The sequence below is a fragment of the Hypanus sabinus genome, chromosome 28, assembly GCF_030144855.1.
Source record: "Hypanus sabinus isolate sHypSab1 chromosome 28, sHypSab1.hap1, whole genome shotgun sequence".
NCBI classification, from domain to species: Eukaryota; Metazoa; Chordata; class Chondrichthyes; order Myliobatiformes; family Dasyatidae; genus Hypanus; species Hypanus sabinus.
In genome coordinates this window covers 25,470,697-25,490,724 of record NC_082733.1, presented here as the reverse complement: position 1 = coordinate 25,490,724, position 20,028 = coordinate 25,470,697, and the positions used below count along the sequence as shown (strand labels likewise).

Sequence of the window (20,028 nt, the reverse complement as noted above, 5' to 3'; positions counted from 1 at the left end):
TTCTATGTCTTTGCATTCTACTAATTAGTCTATCATCTATCCATGCTAATATCTTTTCTATGGGCTCTTAACTTGTTAAGCAGCCTCATGTGCAGCACTTTGTCAAATGCTTTCTGAAAATCCAAGTAAACAACACCCAATTACTCTCCTTTGTCTATCCTACATGCTGTTTCCCCAAAGAATTTCAACAGATTTGGAAGGAAAGATTTCCCCATAAAGAAACTACGCTGAGTCGGTCCTTTTTATTGTATGCCTCCAAAAAACCCAAAGTCTCATCCTTAATAATGGGCTCTAGCATCTTGCCAACCACTGAAGTCAGACTAACTGGCTTGCAACTTCCTTTATTTTGCCTTGCTCCCTTCTTAAAGAGTGAAGTGACATTCACACTTTTCCAGTCCTTTGGGACCATTCCATCATCTTGTAACTATCTTTCAAGAATCACTAATGTCACTACAACTCTACAATCTCTTCAGCTATCTCCTTCAGGACCCTGGTGTGTACAGCATTTGGTCCAGGTGAATTATCTACCTTCAGATCTTTCAGCTTCCCAAGCACCTTCACGTTTGTAATAGCAACTACACTCACTTCTGCCCTGTCACTTGAATTTCTGGCATGCTGCTGGTTTATTCCACAGTGAAAACTGATGCAAAATATTTATTCAGTTTGTCCATTTCTTTGTTCCCCATTACTACCCCTCCAGTGTCATGTTCTAACAGTTAGTGCAAAAATTAATCAAAGCCAAAGGGACTTTGACTTCACTCTTTTACAGATCTACTTCAATAGCTTACAATTATAATGCACCCCATGTAAGACTTCATAGAATTATTTATCACAAATTGATATAGCACATAAACAGCCTGTATAAAGGAGATGTCCAAACCAGTTGAAGAGAAATATCTTAACTGATTTTTGTTTTAGTTATGGAAGGAATCAGATACATATTTGGTATACATGAAGAAATTACTTTACATTGTGAAGCGAACAGCAGACCCAAAGCTGCAAGTACTGCAAGACAGGAAATGACAAAATGACACCACTGAAGTTTAAGTGACTCTAAACTCTGACAACAGAAATTGATTCCTTACAACATGGAAATCTTGCATGTAAATAGACAGCTTGTTTATAATAGAGAAAAAGAATGCAACATATAGAGTAGAAAAAATATCCCATGAAGAAAATCTTACAGAAATTGAGTCTGAAGACGCCAAGAAGCTTGGTGACAACCTTTTACTCAATGTCAGCAACACCTAGCTGCTGATTATTGACCTCAGATGGAGGAAACCAGAGGTTCTTGAGCCAGTCTTCATCAGGGGTGGAATGGGTCAGCAACTTTAAATTCCTCAGTGTTATTAGTTCAGAGGAACTGTCCCAGGCTCAACATGCAAGTAGAATTATGAAAAAAGCATGGCAGCACCTATACCTCCTTAGGAGTTTGCAAAGAATCAGCATGAATTCCACTGCAACCCAATAAAAGCAACAAGGGAAACTGAAGCACCGAAGCAAGAGCAGAGAGGGTCAGCGCTGGCTGACTGCCTTTAGACTGGTTGTTCTGTACTGGAGTATAGACATTATTCAGTCTTATATTTCTTATATTTTGTGTTTTCTCACCTGATTTTTTTTGGGGAGGGGTTGATATGCTTGTTCCATTTTGGCTCATTTTTGTGCAACAGGAGGGATGGGGGGGGGGTTGATATGCCTGATCTGTTTTTGTGTGGGAGGGGTGTTTGGGAGTTGATGATCGTGCTACCTTTCTTTTCTTTTTTTCAGAATTGTATACTTCAATAATAAATGAACCTTTGACATCCAGAACTTTGACAAATATCTATAAATGTGAGTACATTGACTGGCTGCATCATAGCTTGGTATGCAAACACCAATGCCCCTGAACGGAAAATCCTACAAAATGTAGTGGATACAGCTCTCCCCACCACTGAGCACTTATACATGGAGTGCTGTCGCAGGAGACCAGCATCCATCAATAGGGAACCCCACCACCCAGGACATGCTCTCTTCTCACTGCTGCATCAGGAAGGTGGTATAGGAGCCTTAAGACTCACACCGCCTGGTCTAGGAACAGTTATTGCTCATCAACCCTCAGGCTCTTGAACGAAAGGGGATAACTTCACTTGCCACATCACTGAACTATTCTACAATTGATGGACTCACTTTCAAGGACTCTTCAACTCATGCTCTCAATATGTATTATTACTATTATTTTTCTTTCTTTTAGTACTTGTTCAGGTTGTTGTCTTTTGCACACTGCTGGTCCACCCTGTTGGTGTGATGTTTCATTAATTCTATTATGGATACTGGATTTATTGAGTATGCCAGCAGGAAAATGAATCTCAGGATCGTATGTGGTGACATATAAGTACTTCGATAATACAAACAATACACACAAAATGCTGGTGGAACACAGCAGGCCAGACAGCATCTATAAGAAGCACTGTCGATGTTTCGGGCCGAGACCCTTCGTCAGGACTAACTGAAAGGAAAGATAGTAAGAGATTTGAAAGTAGTGGGGGGAGGGGGAAATGTGAAATGATAGGAGAAGACCAGAGGGAGTGGGATGAAGCCAAGAGCTGGAAAGGTGATTGGTGAAAGTGATACAGAGCTGGAGAAGGGAAAGGATCATGGGTCAGGAGGCCTCAGGAAAAAGGAAGGTGGGGGGGGGGGGGAACACCAGAGGGAGATGCAGAATAGGCAGAGTGATGGGTAGAGAGAGAGAGAAAAAAACCCAACAACTAAATATGTCAGAGATGGGGTAAGAAGGGGAGGAGGGGCATTAACGGAAGTTAGAGAAGTCAATGTTCATGTCATCAGGTTGGAGGCTACCCAGCCGGTATATAAGATGTTGTTCCTCTAACCTGAGTTTGAATTCATTTTGACAATAGAGGAGGCCATGGATAGACATATCAGAAGGGGAATGGGATGTGGAATTAAAATGTGTGGCCACTGGGAGATCCTGCTTTCTCTGGCGGACCAAGCGTAGGTGTTCAGTGAATCAGTCTCCCAGTCTGCATCGAGTCTCACCAATATATAAAAGGTCGCACCGGGAGCACCGGACGTAGTATACCACACCAGCCGACTCACCTGGTGTGGTGTCGCCTCACCTGGAAGGACTGTCTGGGGCCCTGAATGGGGGTGAGGGAGGAAGTGTAAGGGCAGGTGTAGCACTTGTTCTGCATACAAGGATAAGTGCCAGGAGGGAGATCGGTGGGAATGGATGGAGGGGATGTGTGGACAAGGGAGTCGCGTAGGGAGCGATCCCTGCGGAAAGCAGGAAGAGAGGCAGAGGAAAAGATGAGCTTGGTAGTGGGATCCCATTGGAGGTGGCGGAAGTTATGCAGAACTATACGTTGGACCTGGAGGCTGGTGAGGTGGAACAAGGACAAGGGGAACCCTATCCCGAGTGGGGTGGCAAGCAGATGGGGTGAGGGCAAATGTGCGGGAAATGGGAGAGATGCGTTTGAGAGCAGAGTTGATGGTGGAAGAAGGAAAGCCCCTTTGTTTAAAAAAGGAAGACATCTCCTTCATCCTAGAAGGAGAAGCCTCATCCTGAGTGCAGATGCGGCAGAGATGGAGGAATTGTGAGAAGTGGACAGCATTTTTGCAAGAGACAGGGTGGGAAGAGGAATAGTCCAGGTAGCTGTGAGAGTCTGTAGGCTAAGCCGTCTCCAGAGATGGAGACAGAAAGATCAAGAAAGGGGAGGGAAGTGTCGAAAATGGACCAGGTAGGGTAGGGTGAAAGTTGGAGGCAAAGTTAATGAGGTCAACGAGCTCAGCATGGATGCAGGAGGAGTCGATGAAGCGAAGGAAAAGAGGGGAACGGATACCCATATAGACTTGGAACGTGGACTGTTCCACCAGCACTTTGTGTGTGTTGTTTGAATTTCCAGTATCTACAGATTTCCTCGTGTTTGCTCTTTGATAATACACTTACTTTGAACTTTTGGTAGAAGTCAGTGACGAATTAAAAGGTGAATTAATAGCATGCAAGATAAGAGAAAGTAATTTATAAACATTCCCAATTTTAGTATCACTGCACCTAACTAATAAGTACCAATGGTATTTGCTGGTACACTGTTGAAAATTAAAGCTACTGTACATGTGTTTATATGAAATCTAATTTTGTACTTCTGGTGATACCCCAACTATCTATCAGTTAGATAATTAAAAGAATTAAACAAGAATAATTCTGGGGAGCATTTACAGTTAATATATGATGCAATATGGTATTAAAAACAAGGGGAACTGGAGCCCACCAATTGGATGGAGACGAAAAACAAACTATATCTTAAGTGCTAAAGCAGTAAAGCATACTGAGAAAACAAAACTCTATAGGACTGAAATCTCCTATCCTGAAGATGCAAGGTGGAGGATGGGGTGGGGGGTGGGGGGAGGTGTGAGTGAGTGGATAGAGATCTGGGCACGTGCCAAGGGAATTGAAAACAGAATAATACTGAGAAAACCTGAAACTGAAAAGTTAATCAAAGGTTATCTGGCACAGAGAGTTCACAAGGTAACTTTGTGCTGGTAATTTATGAATTGATGGTTACAGGGTGTTTAGTGGTCAGAAGAATTAACAGGTATTTAAAAATGGGGAATTAGCAGCTTACAGACAAAGAAATAATTACAACAGAGGCTACTTTTGAAAAGAACAATCATTTTTCATGAAATATTTGTTTTAATCCCAGTAAAATAATTCAGCATACATAATTGAGTAACATAATATGAACATCTTTCAAAAAAAAACTAACCCAGTAACTTGAAGCAAAGATGTGAGAAAACCACCACAAGTCACATTTAGAAACTTAATTACATACAAAGCCTCAGTCTTTCAATGTCCTCTTGGTGCAATGACATCAGTACAGTAAAAAAGGTCACATTATCAAGAGTTGCAGCCTAAGCTTGTTGCAAAAGCCTTTTTACAAAGAGTCCTAGTTTCTTCATGATAAAGAGTTTTATTCCCTTGAGTTGCACTATGGGATATTGTTTCAAACTCTCATAAAAAGGGTACTTATGATAACCAAAGTAGCTGCAATCAAATTCCATACAATAGTGGTTTTCAAATGTTTGTTTGACAAAAATCCCTGAAATTACCAACATGTTCCTAAGAGACTCCCTGCAAATATTGATTTACTTCCAAGGATTCTATCCTCTCAAAAGTAACACTAATTATCCATAGGCAAACATTGATTTTCTTTTTAAAAATTCTACAATTACAAAAATAAAATGCTAACACGGTAAACACAACTACAGCCCTTTGAGATTCCCTGCCAATCCTGTAGGATCTCCTTGCAAAGCCCGCATATGAGGGGCCTCATTTTCAAAACTAGTGTATGTGCCAGAACATTTAGGTTACAATCTGCGGATGCGTCAATCTAAAGCTGAAAAATCTAACATGATTTTGACATCAGTAATAGACAGTTAAGCAAGAATTTGAGGTGTTGGAAGTTATGAAGAATCATATTTAGAAACTACTTCAACCTGCCTTTTGGATTTTCCTTTACATAACTCATTACCTTTTCATTTTCACCAGAGAATTTTAATAAATACACTTGATATATACTTCTCCAAAGGAAGGTGAATACTACAATCCCCAAGCTACATATAGTCTCGTCCCTATCCCCAAATACCAACCAATATTCTCCAATGCTTCTTGCTTTTTTTTAGGCTTTAGGTTTTGGGGGTCCTGCTGATTTGGAAAAGTCCCACTCTCTTTACTGTCTATCATTGGTAAATCTTACAACAGAATACCAAGATCTATTAGTATTAACAATGTGACGTGCATAACTTAATGTGAACATCATTCCAGACATTACACATGGCTCAGAGGTTCCACAGCAAGCTTTAATAAATATTTGGATACTTTTGTTCCACAGCTTGGTATTTCAACATACCGGTATGTCATATGGCAGTAGAATGTAGTACTGATCATGGCACTTTGTGTATTTTCAATGAAATGTGCAATTTACATTTCCACAGTAAAACAATTTTTGCCATTATTTTTAATAACTACAAAAAAATGAGGTGAACAGAGGGGATGTGGAGATGAGATGATGGGCACAATACTTATGAAAGTTGGACTATTAACTGAACAGAATCACAATTTTCAGATCATGAAAAATGCTACGATTCACGGCTATAAATTTTGCTGCAAGACTTTGAACGGCTTCAATAGATATGAAAATAATAAACTGCTCGTTGTAACAGTGAGCATCAGAAATATAGTATGTACACTAGAGCCATCAAATAAGTTACAGGTGACAAAACACCAGCAACCAGTTTTACTGCATTGCTGCTAACTACAGTGTAAATATTGGGGATGGTTTCATCACTGTTTTTCCAAAAGTGATTCTTATCCAAATCATTAAATTTGCGTAATAGGCTATTATTCAATCCCTACTTTTGCAGTCTAGTCCACGGATATAAAACACACACATGTAAAGCAATTATGTTTAACCGCTTCCTTGTCTGCATTATAAACAGTATACAGCCAGAACTGGTAAATAGATGATCCATCTCAACTACCATGTGAAATCAAGATCATCATAGAAACTGTGTTTCAACAAATTTGACACTATGCAAGAAACAGCTCAAAAATCTAACTATAGCAAAGACTATGGAATTGACAACACCCTAGCCACCATACTGAAGACCCACAGTACTATGTTCTATTATTGACATCTTAAGTATGACAGTATTTGCTATTCACAAAAAGCAGGATAAATCCAACATGGCTGATTATCACAGTCTTCTCAATCATTGTTGACAGCATGATCAAGCAGCACCTACTAATCAATGACCAGCCTGGGTTTCATCAGGTCAATTCTACTCCCATCCTTGCTCCAAAAATGGAATTCGAGATGAGATTGAGTGTCTGATAAAGCTTAAGTCTATGGACATAGAGGAAGAAATCTTCAAAGAAATTCAGTTGTGGTTGTTGGAGACAATTATTCCAGCCCAGGACATTACAGCAGGAGCTTCTCAGGGTGGTCTTCTATGGTCAATCATCTGCAGCTGCTTAAAAAAATAATTTTCCTTCCACACTAAGCACAGCAATACAAAAATTTATGAGGTATGCACAATTTCAGTTTCTTCCGCAATCCTTCAACAAATAAAGCAGTTAATATAGCAAGACCTAGTACTTTGGTGCAACTGGTACAGCCACTGACCCACAATGCTGCAGACCAGAGTTTAATCTTCTCAGATACACTCTGTGCAGAGTTGACACATTCTCCCCGTGACCATGTAGATTTCCTTCAACATCCCAAAGATGTGTGGATTAAATGGCCGATGTTAATTGCCCCAAGCGTAATAGTAGGTGAGAGATAGAATCTGGAGGAGCTGATGTGAATGTGAGGGCAAGGTAAGATTAGCAGAAAAGGGCGGTTGAAGGTCGGCACAGACTCATTTTATTAAGGTTTGAAATTTAAAAACAGCTTTTATTTAGTCATGACCCAAAATTAAGCAACAGCAATTGCAGTAACTTTTCAGATAGTCCACTGGTTAGCTGATCCAGCACCAAATGTCAAATCACTTCAGAAATATACAGACATGCCCAGATTTGCCCACAATTTGCATACAGCCCAGACATATAGGATGGATTTTCTATCTGTTGTAGGGGTTACAGGAATCTTCTGCTGTACAGGAACTCAAGTTGCGGACTGTTTAAATATACTACTGGGCAGCTGCATTTCTGACTTGTGAGCTGTCTGGGTTACGAACAGCTCTCAGGAACAAAATCCTGTCATAACCTGGGGAGGAGCTCTAATGTGATTTGAAAAGTATTGGGAAATCTTAAGTGTGTTGCATAAATGATTTTCTCAAGTTTGGGAACATGGAAGGAAAGAAAAGATAAAATTTAGGTTATGACAGTGAAAGACCAGAAAAAGTAGATGAGCGCAAGTGGAAGGATCTGAGGTGGGATGCTGAATGTGAGGTAGTGCTGGTTGGATCGAAAAGTAGCCATAGAAGTTTAATAGTACTAAGAGTGGAAATAATCCCTGACAAAATAACATGTTTTGCAGATAGGGAAGCGAGTATGAAGATGTAGACCATATGAGGGAGTAAAACCACACTGTTTCACTGTCAACAACAAGGAACTAATAAATATGACCTTAGTGTTGCTGTACCAAATGTCATTGTAGCTTCTGTAACATGAAAGTTAGTTTAACCTGGCATGATTAACAAAAGACAATTATGTACCAGTCAAAAGGAATAAATCTCTTATGCTAGAAAGTCAGTTACAAAGTTGATTGAAAATTCGAAAACTGGATAAAATTTGCAGACTCAAAGAACACCAGAAAAAAATCCTTCAACACAATATAGTGTAAAGTATCAATAAATTCTTTAATGGTGTGTAAATCATTAATTTTCTAGTTAATTGCTGAAATAAAATAGGAACTGAAATTTGTCTGTTGCCTTTACATTGCTTTGTTTCAAAGGCAAGATAGGTTGAGAATGCACTAAATTCACAACTTCAAACAGAAGCTGTGTAAACCCAAAGAGATGTCTGGAAGGTGACTTTTTAGGGGTTTTACTCTTATAAACTGTAAACTATGTCCAACCTAAGGCAGACAAACATCAACAAAAGATTTTTTTGAGGTAATTCAAAGATAAATATTTCTGAAGCCAGAAATTAAAGAATCTGCTAAGTGCAAATGAAACATAACCTAAATCTTTGCTATCCATTGAGCAACTGATATTAATGTGAATCATAATTATTAAATATGCTGAATTCAATCGCATAGAAGAATAAAGTTAGGGAAACTCAACATTTCTGTGTACACTGTTGTGATCCACCCCTTTAAACATGTTACATAGGGGGAAATGTAAGAGAAAGCAATGAAAATCTTACATATAAAAGCACTCTTCACAGTACACACCTTTTCTATGCAGCCATAATTTTCCTTTTTGAACAAAGAATGTTTGACTTCTTGAGTAAAGGAAGTTGCCTCTGGCTAATGCTGGGCTGCACTGTCAGTATCTGAGTGCACCAGATGTCTGCAATGGTCAAAACAACATGTTCTGCTGTGGTGCATATTAGCTCCAGCCTATCACTCTGCAATGCACTGCTTCTACAATGAGGCAGACTTCGACTGGCATAGCAACAGCCAAGCAACCTGATTGGCTGGCAGCAATACGAAACACACAGTGTCAAACTCTGCTATAGTTTCCTGTCTGTTCAGCAGCAGCCAGTACTTCCCTGCTCACAGCTGCAATCAGACAAATTAAAGTTCAGAGTACAACAGCACCTTATTACATTGACAACAATAGGGCTGAGTCACATATATTTTCAATCATGAAAATTCATATTCCCAATATAAAAACAATCAACAGAAAAGTTTAATAGGTATGTCACCAGACAAAACTTATTAAATATAATAATTTTAAACAAAGAAAAAGCTTTCTTTTGCTACTTTGCTTGCACTGTTAATCAGCCACCTTCAGAAGCAAAGTGAACGTTTCTTTAAACCAGTCACCAAAGCTAATCAATTACCAACTGATGGAGTGGCACAGTGCTCAACTCAGAAGAAATAACTGACCATTCATTTCCTTTCTTGCAAACATGTATGAATCTCTTTTAATATCAATTAAGATGATTATATCTCAATACAATAACCCATCCTCCAATTTCACATACAGGCTCAATTAAAGAAACTGATGAAATTGACAAAACACCTTTAGAAATAAAATGAACAACAAACATTTAGGACCTAAAATGTCTGTGCGATATATTTGTTTGCCATCTTCACAAGAGGCAAAGAAACTATTATTGCTGCAATCTAATCATGGTGCACGTGATGAATGTAAACAAGTCAGTAGAAAGGATCCTGAATTATTCTGAGCTTTACAATACTATGCTTTCAACCTGAAATTTCTGTTCAATGCCATTAGATACTACTAGGATTAAAATCTTCAGTTGCTTGTAAATATAGTATCATGAATGTACCATTGGGTGTGCAAACTTATTAATTTTACAGATGAACCATACAGGCAAAAAAAATCTGGTTCAATCACAGGTCTGTGCCAATTTAGTTGGAGCCTATTAAAAGTAGTTGCCTCTGGGCTATGGAAGACAAAATATACAACTCAGATTTCCTTTTCATAATTGGTGTATATAAATGCTTCTGAGACCTGGACCACAAACAGTAGACACCTCAAAGTTCAAAGCAAATTTATTACCAGTACTTTGCAAAAGTCTCAGACACACATGTGTGTGTATATATATATATATATATATATAGCTAGAGAACCTAAGACTTTTGCAGGGTACTGTTGTAATTTTATGTATTGCACTCTGCTACTGCCACAAAAATAACAAATTTCATGACATATGTGAGTGATGATAAACCTGATTCTGATATGAGTCTCTATTGTGAACTGAGTGGGAAGGGGGCAGGAAGAGGGGAATCATGGTTGGGAAATGGAGAACGGAGAGGGAGGGAACAGAGAGTACCAGAGAGACTTCCTGTAATGATCAATAAATAGATTGTTTGGAATCAAATTACCTTGCCTGGTTTTTCATGGCTGGGTGTGTCTGCACCTGTACCACCCCCCAGCACCAGCACTTCTCTGCTACATGTGCCACACCCCTCACCGCTCTACCCTCACCATTCCCAACATTCTTTGCTCCCGCCAGGTTTACAAACTTGCTCTCCCTAAGCCTTTTACACGGTACTGTACATGTCACCATATACAATCCTAAGATTTGTTTTCTCACAGGCATACACATTAAATCCAAGAAATATAAAATAATTGTAAGACCTTAGTTCAATGGGGTGAGTGAAGTTAATCTCCCCTGGTTCAAGAGCCTGAAGGTTCAGTGGTACTAACTGTTCCCAAACCTGGTGGTATGATACCTGAGGTTCCTGTACCCTCTTCCTGATTGCAGCAGTGAGAAGACAGCATGGCCTGAGCAGAGAGGGTCCTTGATGAAGGATGCTGCCTTACTATGCTCCATGTAGGTGCGTTCAGTGGTGGGGAGGGTTTTACCCATGAGGACCAGGCTGTACCCACTACTTTTCATAGGATTTTGTACGCAAATAACTATCAGTGTCCTGTCCCAGACCAACACAGCTCTGTTGTGCAGGTCCTGCTATTGAATATGTCCAACAGTAGACTCCTGAAATAGACATGATTCCAAGCTGTCATACAAAGACTACCCCACAGCAAAAGGGAAAGATGAAAGAATTTGCTCAAAACCTGAAGAAAAATGGAGCATTCTCTCTGAATCTTGTGATTCCAAAAACCATGCTTGCTCAAAGTGGAGAAGAAACATTTGAAGTGATGTTAGAAACCTCAATTTAATGCATTAGGAACACATGTGGCGACCATAAAAGCAGAAGATATGCACAATGTTGCAAGCTATTATCAGTAGCCCTGCCCCACATGTAAGCAAGTCTGCAGTCCCGTGATGTCTTCAGTTGCCTCAGAAACTCTCAAATGGGAGTGAACTCAAATGGTTTTTGATTATGAGCAACTGCCTGTGGAGAAATGGTGATCTAGGATTAAATGAAGGCAATGACTTCAAGAAAAATTACTCCACTGTCTTACCTTTATTAGTAATTGTTTTAAGAAAGCTACTTCACTCATTGACATCATTCAAACTCCATCACAAGATCACTTACTGCTTTGCACAAAATACAAGTTCTCCATAGGTTTAGAATACATCACAGTGTTATTGCCATTTGTCCCTGATACTATTAGGCAAAACCATTTGAATTACATATATAGATTAATTCACAAAGAAGAAAACATGGAAACAATTAACAAATTAGCAAACAGAAAAAAATGCACAAATTGATTTCCCAATAGTGAAATTTTCTATTTAACAAAACAAAACAGAAGATGTCAGGTTAAAACAAAAGTTATTAAATCAAATTGTGTTATTAAGAATTTTTCAACTGAGTAGCACGTTTTAAAATCTTTCAAATCAATTAAATAAATCTTAAACCAAAACTGCCTTCTGGAAGAATAGTGCAATTGTGATAGATACAAGTAAACAGATGAATCAATTTGATCGACTTAATTTTCAGGTGAAAGGTCTCAAAGTACCATCCTGACAAAGTTTTAAGTCATCAGAGATACCACTACAACAGCTGCATAACTGAAGACAGGAAAAAGATGTAGATATTGTAAGTCATTTTGACTATCAAACAATTAAAACATCAATAAAAAGTCTTCAGAGGAAGTATTTACTTGATGCAGTTATTTTGTTAAACATAAAATTCAATTAACATTAAATACAACATTTTACATCACGGAATTGCATTTTATAAGGCCACAAGGTATAGGAGCAGAATTAGGCCACTATGTTTGGACAGCCTGCTCCACCATTCCATCATAATTGATTTTTAACTCCTTATTCTTAACCTGCTTACCAATCAAATATTATCCAAATCTTAATGGACAAAGTTAGATTACAAGTTTCATGGTAACATTAGGATTGCCCTATTATTGCAAGTAATGGGGTAAATGAGGAGCACCCAATATCAAATTCCAATAGAATTCCAACCTGAAATGTACATCAGTATGCCTTTAAACATGATTCTAAAACAAAATCGAATTGAATTGACTTTATTTCTTACATCCTTCACATACATGAGAAGTAAAAATCTTTACAATATGTCTCCATCTAAATGTGCTATCATAGTGATTTATAATAAATAGAACAGCCAATATAACATCGAAACACACTCAAAAATCATCGTGAGATAATCAGTCTGAAGGCCTGGTGGAAGAAGCTGTCCCTGGAGCATATTGGTCCTGGCTTTTATGCTGCGGTACCACTTCCCGGATGGTAGTAGTTGGAATAGATTATGGTTGGGGTGACTCAGGTCCCCAATGATCCTTCAAACCCTTTTTAAACACCTGTCATTGTAAATGTCCTGAATAGTGGGAAGTTCAGAGCTACAGATGTGCTGGGCTGTCCACACCACTCTCTGCAGAATCCTACAATTAAGGGAGGTACATTTCCCATACCAGGTAGTGATGCAGCCAGTCAGGATGCTCTCAATTGTGCCCCTGTAAAAAGTTGTTTGGATTTGGGGGCCCATAGCAAACTTCCTCAACCATCTGAGGTGAAAGAGGTGCTGTGCCTTTTCCACCACACAGCTGGTGTGTACAGACCATGTGAGGTCCTTGGTGATGTGGATGCTGAGGAATTTAAAGCTGTTTACCATTGACGTCAATAGGGGTTAGCCCATCTCCATTCTTCCTGTAATCCACAACCAGCTCCTTTGCTTTTGCAACATTGAGAGAGAGGTTGTTTTCTTGACAAAGTTGCTCAGAGAGATTACTTATTTCCTTATGCCACCTCGTTATTGTTTGAGTTTAGGCCAATCAATGTAGTGTCGTCTGTAAACTGAATTAGCAGATTAGAGTTGTGGGTGGCGACACAGTCATGGGTATACAGGGAGTAAAGGAGGGGACTTAGTATACAGCCCTGAGGGGCTCCTGAGTTGAGAATCAGAGGGGTGGAGGTGAGGGAGCTCACTCTTACCACATGCTGGCGAACTGACAGGAAGTCCAGGATCCAGCTGCACAAGGCAGGATCTAGGCCGAGGTCTCTGAGTTTCCTGTTGAACCTGGATGGAATCATGGTGTTGAATGCTGAACTGTAGTCCAAGAACAGCATTCTCATATAAGCATCCTTCTTCAGGTGTGTAAGCACGGTATGTAGAGCAACGGCTACTGAATTAATGAATTATTGATGTTGGCTTAGTATTTCCAGTACAGATATTTACTCATTCTAATATAAGAGGCAAAAGAATAGGTTCTTTCAAATATCTCAGCTTTTACCTGGTGCTCCTCATCAACCTTGTTTGATTATGACTGTGTTTCATACAAGCAAAATCCTAAATTCAGCAATAGGATGAGTGACCAGCTAACTCAGCCTGATTCTTGTGGTTCAGGAACCCATAATTGACAAAAAGATCATCACTCTCAGTCAGCTATGTTGGACAGGCAAAGTTGCTCAAAAGCTTAGTATCAAACTCTTAAATCAGACATTTTACTCCAAACTGTGTGGTGGGATGAGATAAACAAACAAAAAGGATAAAAAGATGGATGCGCTCTTAGCCCTCTTCAAGAAATGTAACAACTGACTCTTGGGAGCTCTGACCCCATTAGCACTCAAAATGGAGAAGCAACATTCGGGATGGTATTGAGAACATAGAAGTTATGCATCATGAGCACAGAGCCCTGCTGCAGTGGGAAGGAGTGCAAGATTTCACTAATTATTTGCTCACACTCTCAGGCACCTCATTCTGCAGAAGAATCAACACTTTCCACACTGCCATCATTAACTACTTCAGAACCAACTAAACCAAAGTGGAGGAGGAAGAGAGAAAGGAAAATGAATTAAATGCGGGCAAAGAAGTGAAGGCAGGATAGGACATATGAGGGACGAGGAGTGCCTAAAACAGGAGAAGGATAAGGCAAGAGAATGGAGAGAAAGTAGAGGGTGAATGGAGAAATCAGGGTAAAAGGAAGAGAATATAGGAAGGGGAGGAAGAGGCATGCCTAGAAAGAGATTGCAGTCTGAGGGAATGTACTGTACATAACTCATGGCTTCAGTAGGAAATCCCTCTCTATTATATTCAATACTTTATTGAATAAAAGTAGACCTCCATTACATTTCATCAATGTCATCAGACCTTTAATGTCTCAAGAAATATCAGTCTTTATTGCAGGCATATGTCCTTAAATAGGACTTAAACCCACTGGGTTAAACTAGTTTTGAATAAATTCTGGAAAGTATTCAATGGTATTGACAACTTCATATGTTTTAAGTAGTAGGAGTGAATTAGATTTTTTTTTCTCTAGAGTTTATATCAAAACATATCAAAACATCTTCAGAACTCTAGTGATTAAAAATTGCATGCATTGTGGTCTTCTCCACCCTGACCACAGCTGACAAATTAAGCTGGCAGGAAACTAAACGAGCAAGGCAACACTGATTGTCATTCCTCTCCACGCATTTTGGCTCATTGGGCAGTACCCTTGCCGTTTCTTTAGCATTTTCTCTTTTTTTATGAGGGCTATGTTGCTAGCTCAACACTCAACCCAGCACAGATGGAAAGCATGTAAGGAGCTGGCTGGATTCGAACCCAGGACAACTTGCCTCAAAGTCTGCCACTACACCACTGGCTGGAGGCAACATTGATACTTCTCCATTTAGCTACTGAATGACTACTTTTATATTTGCTTAATTCATGTACAGATCTACCATATATGGTGAAAATAAATGAAGCCAAAATTAGGTTAATATATTACTAAATTAAAGTTAATTTAATTGGAACTAGTTGATGGGAAAAATCCACTCAAAAGGAATAATTCATTCTGCACCTTTTGATTTGTGTTTCACTTAAAACATTATAGGAACTGATGGGAAGAAAAGCTATGGGTTGAAATCTGTTGCAACTATTTATTTTACATTCTAGACAAGGCTTCAGATTCCTATTTGCAAACATACCAGTGCATCTCTCTCAATCCTTTAACACAACTGCTATACTTGTAAACAAATCACCCAAACAGAAAGATGTTGCTATCTTCCTGACCTTCACAGCACAATAATCTTGACAGCTGCCCAAACAGCAGGAAATGATGTTAAGATGACAGATACACAAAGTTGTTGCTAGGTGGGGAAAGCCATATCTTATTACATTGGATTAATGTAAGTCTAAAGGCAGCTAGGATGATTAATACTCCATTAAGTACAAACACCAGATAACTAATCAACATCCACTGTCTCTTCCTTTTGGGGCAATTCTGTCTGGTATTGAGAGGCCATTGCACAGGATTGGAAAATACTGCAGAAAGTTGTAAACTCAGCCAGCTTCATCATGGGCACTTTCAAAAGGCAATGCCTCAAAAAGGTGCATCCATCATTTAGGACCTCCATCACCCAGGATATCCCCTCTTCTCATTGCTACTATCAAGGAGAAAGTGCAGGAGCCTGAAGACATACACTTAATGTCTCAGGAACAGCTTCTTGCCCTCAACCATCAAATTTCTGAATGAATCCATGAACACTATCTCACTTTTTCTCTCTTTTTGCAGTACTTAATTTTTAAAATATATAATTATTGTAATGTATAGTTATTTTATCATTATGTATTGCTATGTATCATCCACATAGCGGAGGTTGTTGATATTGTATCCTCCTACTTATTCCAGGTAGGTCTTGTATGGTTCTCATGATGGTTTCACTGTACAGGGATGATACAGTACTGACAGCAAACAGTGAAGGAAATTTACAGAAACTAGCATCAACAGAGAGAGCAAAAGACTTGGCCTAACCTTAAATAAAAGGAAAACTTAAGTAATGGTAATATCAAAGAAACCTGATATCCCAAACGGTATGATCATATTGGGAAATGAAATCCTGAAACAAGTTCACAACTTCAAGTACCTTGGATCATGGGTAATATCTGATGGCAAATGTGAAACAGACATGAAAGCAAGAATAGCAATGGCAAGAACAACATTTACAGAAATGAGAAACATCCTAACGAACAAGAAAATAGCAATTGACATCCACCTTAGAACTCTCAGCTGCTACATTCTTCCTATATTGATGTATGGTTGCGAGTCATGGACCATCACAAATGCAGTGGAAAAAAGAATCAATGCAGAGAGATGTGGTTCCTCAGAACAATGCTATGCATATCATATACGGACAGGATAACCAACAAAGAGAATGAAAACAAAACGTACATTACTTAAAAAAAAATCAGAAAACAGCAATCAAAATTCTTTGGACACATCATGCGAAGAGAGACATTAGAACATTTAGTTACAACTGGAAAGCTGGAAGGAAAAAGAAGCAAAAGCAGAGTGAAAAAGATAGATGGGATAACATCATGGTTAAAAACACGGAGGCAACAACTACAACTCGGAGGCTCAGGGACCACGATGGATGGAGAGGCAAGATTGCCCACGCCGAACAGCAAGATACTTGAAAAAAAAATTGCTACGTATTGCCGCTGCAAAACAACACATTTTATGACATTTTGCCAGTGGTATTAAACCCGATTCTGATGTATTTTTAAAATTCAAAATAATATTAATTCATTTACATCAATTTGTTGTTGGTCCCTAAGTATACTGGGTACATGACCAACAGTAATTATTGCTACAAAGAGTTCCCATGACCATACTTCCCTTGGCCAGAGGCACAGTCTGTTACAGTGCCACACCTTTCAATTTTTTTCCAAAACAAGTGCAGGATTCCTGTAAAACAACATCCAGATCCTTATAAACAAATATCAGGCACAAACTGCAGATAAACCTCAATGCTGTATAAATGTAAAAGAGTTTAAGGACTTGTTTAAACATTTGCTTTTGATAAGCTTATATTCCAGAGTAACAGGTGCTAAAAGTACAATTCCTTCAGTTAGACACATGCTGAAATCAGCTGGAATGAGATTTAAACACAAATGTCTGATTATTACTTTTTTCCCCCCAAGAAACATACCTCTTTAAGGAAAATAATTAAAGATTGGTTATTAACTGAGCAGATTCTATATTATGTTACTTTTTAAACTGAATCTCAGAACCTCCTGCTTAACTTTTGAAAAAAAATGCTGAAAAAAATAAAGACATTTCTGTCTAAACTGACCAACTCTGCTCTGTCTGCTTACCACCACCCTTCCTGCTTTAAAAAATATAAGAACACTGTTCACCCCTTCAGTTCCTCACTTGGTCTCGATTCTTACTCTTCCACCCTGTTCTGTGTACACGGTTGCTCTCTATTTGGAAGACATTTGCTCTCTAATACCTACCTCTTATACATGGGTGACCTTGAACCTCACACTGTGCACTTTCCTACACTCATACCTTAATATCAATTTCCTGTTGATTATCTACAGTGACTTTGCCTCCACATCTATCTAGAATAAATATTAAAGATTCATTCTTCTCTGGTGAAGAGACTTCTTCTCATGTTGTGCATCCTATACCTAATAAAGTGACCACTAATGGTCTTCTGCTGCTGTAGCCCATTCACTTCAAGATTCAATGTGTTGTGAGTTCAGAGATGCTCTTCTGCTCACCACTGTTGTAACACGTGGTTATTTGAGTTACTGTCACCTGTCAAATGCTTCTTGGCTTGAACCAGTCTGGCCATTCTCCTCTGATCTCTCCCAGTAACAAGGCATTTTGTTTCATGCACCATTTTCTGTAAACACTAGACACTGCTGTGCATGAAAACCTCAGGAGATCAGCAGTTTCTGAGATACTCAAACAATATCACAAACAATCATTCCACATTCAAAGTCACTTCAATCACATTTCTTCCCCATTCTGATGTTTGGCCTAACAAACAAATGAACTTCTTGACCATGTCTACATGTTTTTGTGCATTGAGTTGTTGCCACACGATTGGCTGATTAGATAGTCATATTAACGAACAGGTGTACAGAATGCTTAATAAGGTGGCCACTGAATGTATATGGCAGCCACATGATTGGCTGATTAGATATTTGCATTAATGAACAGATGTATACTCAGTGACCACTGAGCTTATAAACAATAGATTCTTTAGATTTTAACCTAATAAAGAGATCATACATGTGAAGACAGCTACAGAATTGCTCTCCATTCCATAATGTTAATGCTATAATGCTCTCATTATGAAAGCACTGGGTGAAATACAACTCATTATCACTACATTTTATTGCTAATTTTTTTTTTTAAAAAGAGTAAAATTCTATCACTGCAGGGATTATTTTGCTACTGGGCAGGTTTACACAGGACAAGTTGGCTCTCTAACCTAGTATTATCCAGACAAGTGGCAGCTGCTCTTTACTCTCCTCACGCAGAAGCAACAAGAGGCTTCTGTGAACATTTGATCTTCATATTCCAGTCATAGATGCATTGAATTTCCTGTCTCATTACTTCAACCGCAGCAATATTAAGGATCTCTTTGGAATCTGCACAAGTAAACAACTTATCAAAGTTGCAGTGAAGGTGGAACCATCATCTATTTGCTCTGGGTGTTTGCAAATGGAGATGTGTACATGTTGCAGACAGGACTTGTGCTGTCCAAACTTATGCTCTACCTGTATGTGGAAATGTCACCATGTTCTGCATTGATCCAAGGTCAGTCTATAATGGATGTGAGGTGGCGTCAGGGGACAGAGTCAACTGCAGGAAGAACATATCCATGATTTTCGGCAACTGGCCTAAATGGTGCACTGTCTTCCTCAAAACCATCTGACCACCTGAAGGTGATTGAGATCTGATTTGGAAGAGCTGAGTCATGTAACAAAAATTGACATAAGCATGGTTAAATGAAAAAAATTGGGACTGTGCTCTTTCTAGATGATAGACAAGAGCCTGGTCATGCAATATGGTCTCCATGTTGCTGTACTTGGCACAGATGTTGCCTATAGCCCATTCCTCTCCTCAGACAACTAGGTCATCTTCTGTTTCATCAACGGGTCCAAAGTAGAACATGTCCAATAAGGTGAGATGCTTAACCACACCTGCCCTCATCCTGATAGCCACCTTTGTGTGCACAAACCCAAGTTTGCACAACATCAAGTGTCACTACATGCTAAGGTTCTACCAGTCCCTGGTGATGGAAAGGATGGGCCTGGTCTCGTTGCCTGCAAATGGTCCACTTAGTTGGACAATGGTGCACTACTTGCCCTTAATGGAAAAATCCATCAGACAGTGGTCTGCACAGGACGTCTTCCAGGCACTTTGGAAGGAGGACACAATGGATGGTTTTCTACACAGACTGCTGAAACCATTTTACAGAATGCTTTTTGCCAGAACTAAGCAACAAGCATCAGGACTTACCTTGGCTCGATCCTCTTCGTCAGATCCTTACTGTACAGTCAGAGTCTCACTCCCAAAGCATTCTGCCTTCAGGACAGGAGTGATAAGGATGAGACAATGCAGACTATGGATTTACAAAGAAGGTTTGGAAAAGGATACAAGGGTCTTTATCAACATTCATCCCAAGCAACTGTAAAACAGAGTACTCTGATCCACAGACTATTCCCAGGA

At 39.2% G+C, this 20,028-nt stretch overlaps 1 protein-coding gene across 4 annotated transcripts in view; it reads right to left on the bottom strand.

Annotated features, from left to right (window-relative positions):
• The window catches only part of atosa (atos homolog A), an 81,793-nt gene that overhangs the window by 52,818 nt on the left and 8,947 nt on the right, over positions 1–20,028 (bottom strand). Inside the window, exon 1 of one of the 4 annotated variants that reach the window (XM_059952766.1) lies at positions 8,892–9,012. The exons of the other annotated variants lie outside the window; for them this stretch is intronic. The gene's annotated coding sequence lies outside the window, so the exon portion shown is untranslated. Of the gene's footprint in view, positions 1–8,891; positions 9,013–20,028 lie in introns of those variants that run through there. 4 annotated transcript variants of the gene reach the window in all.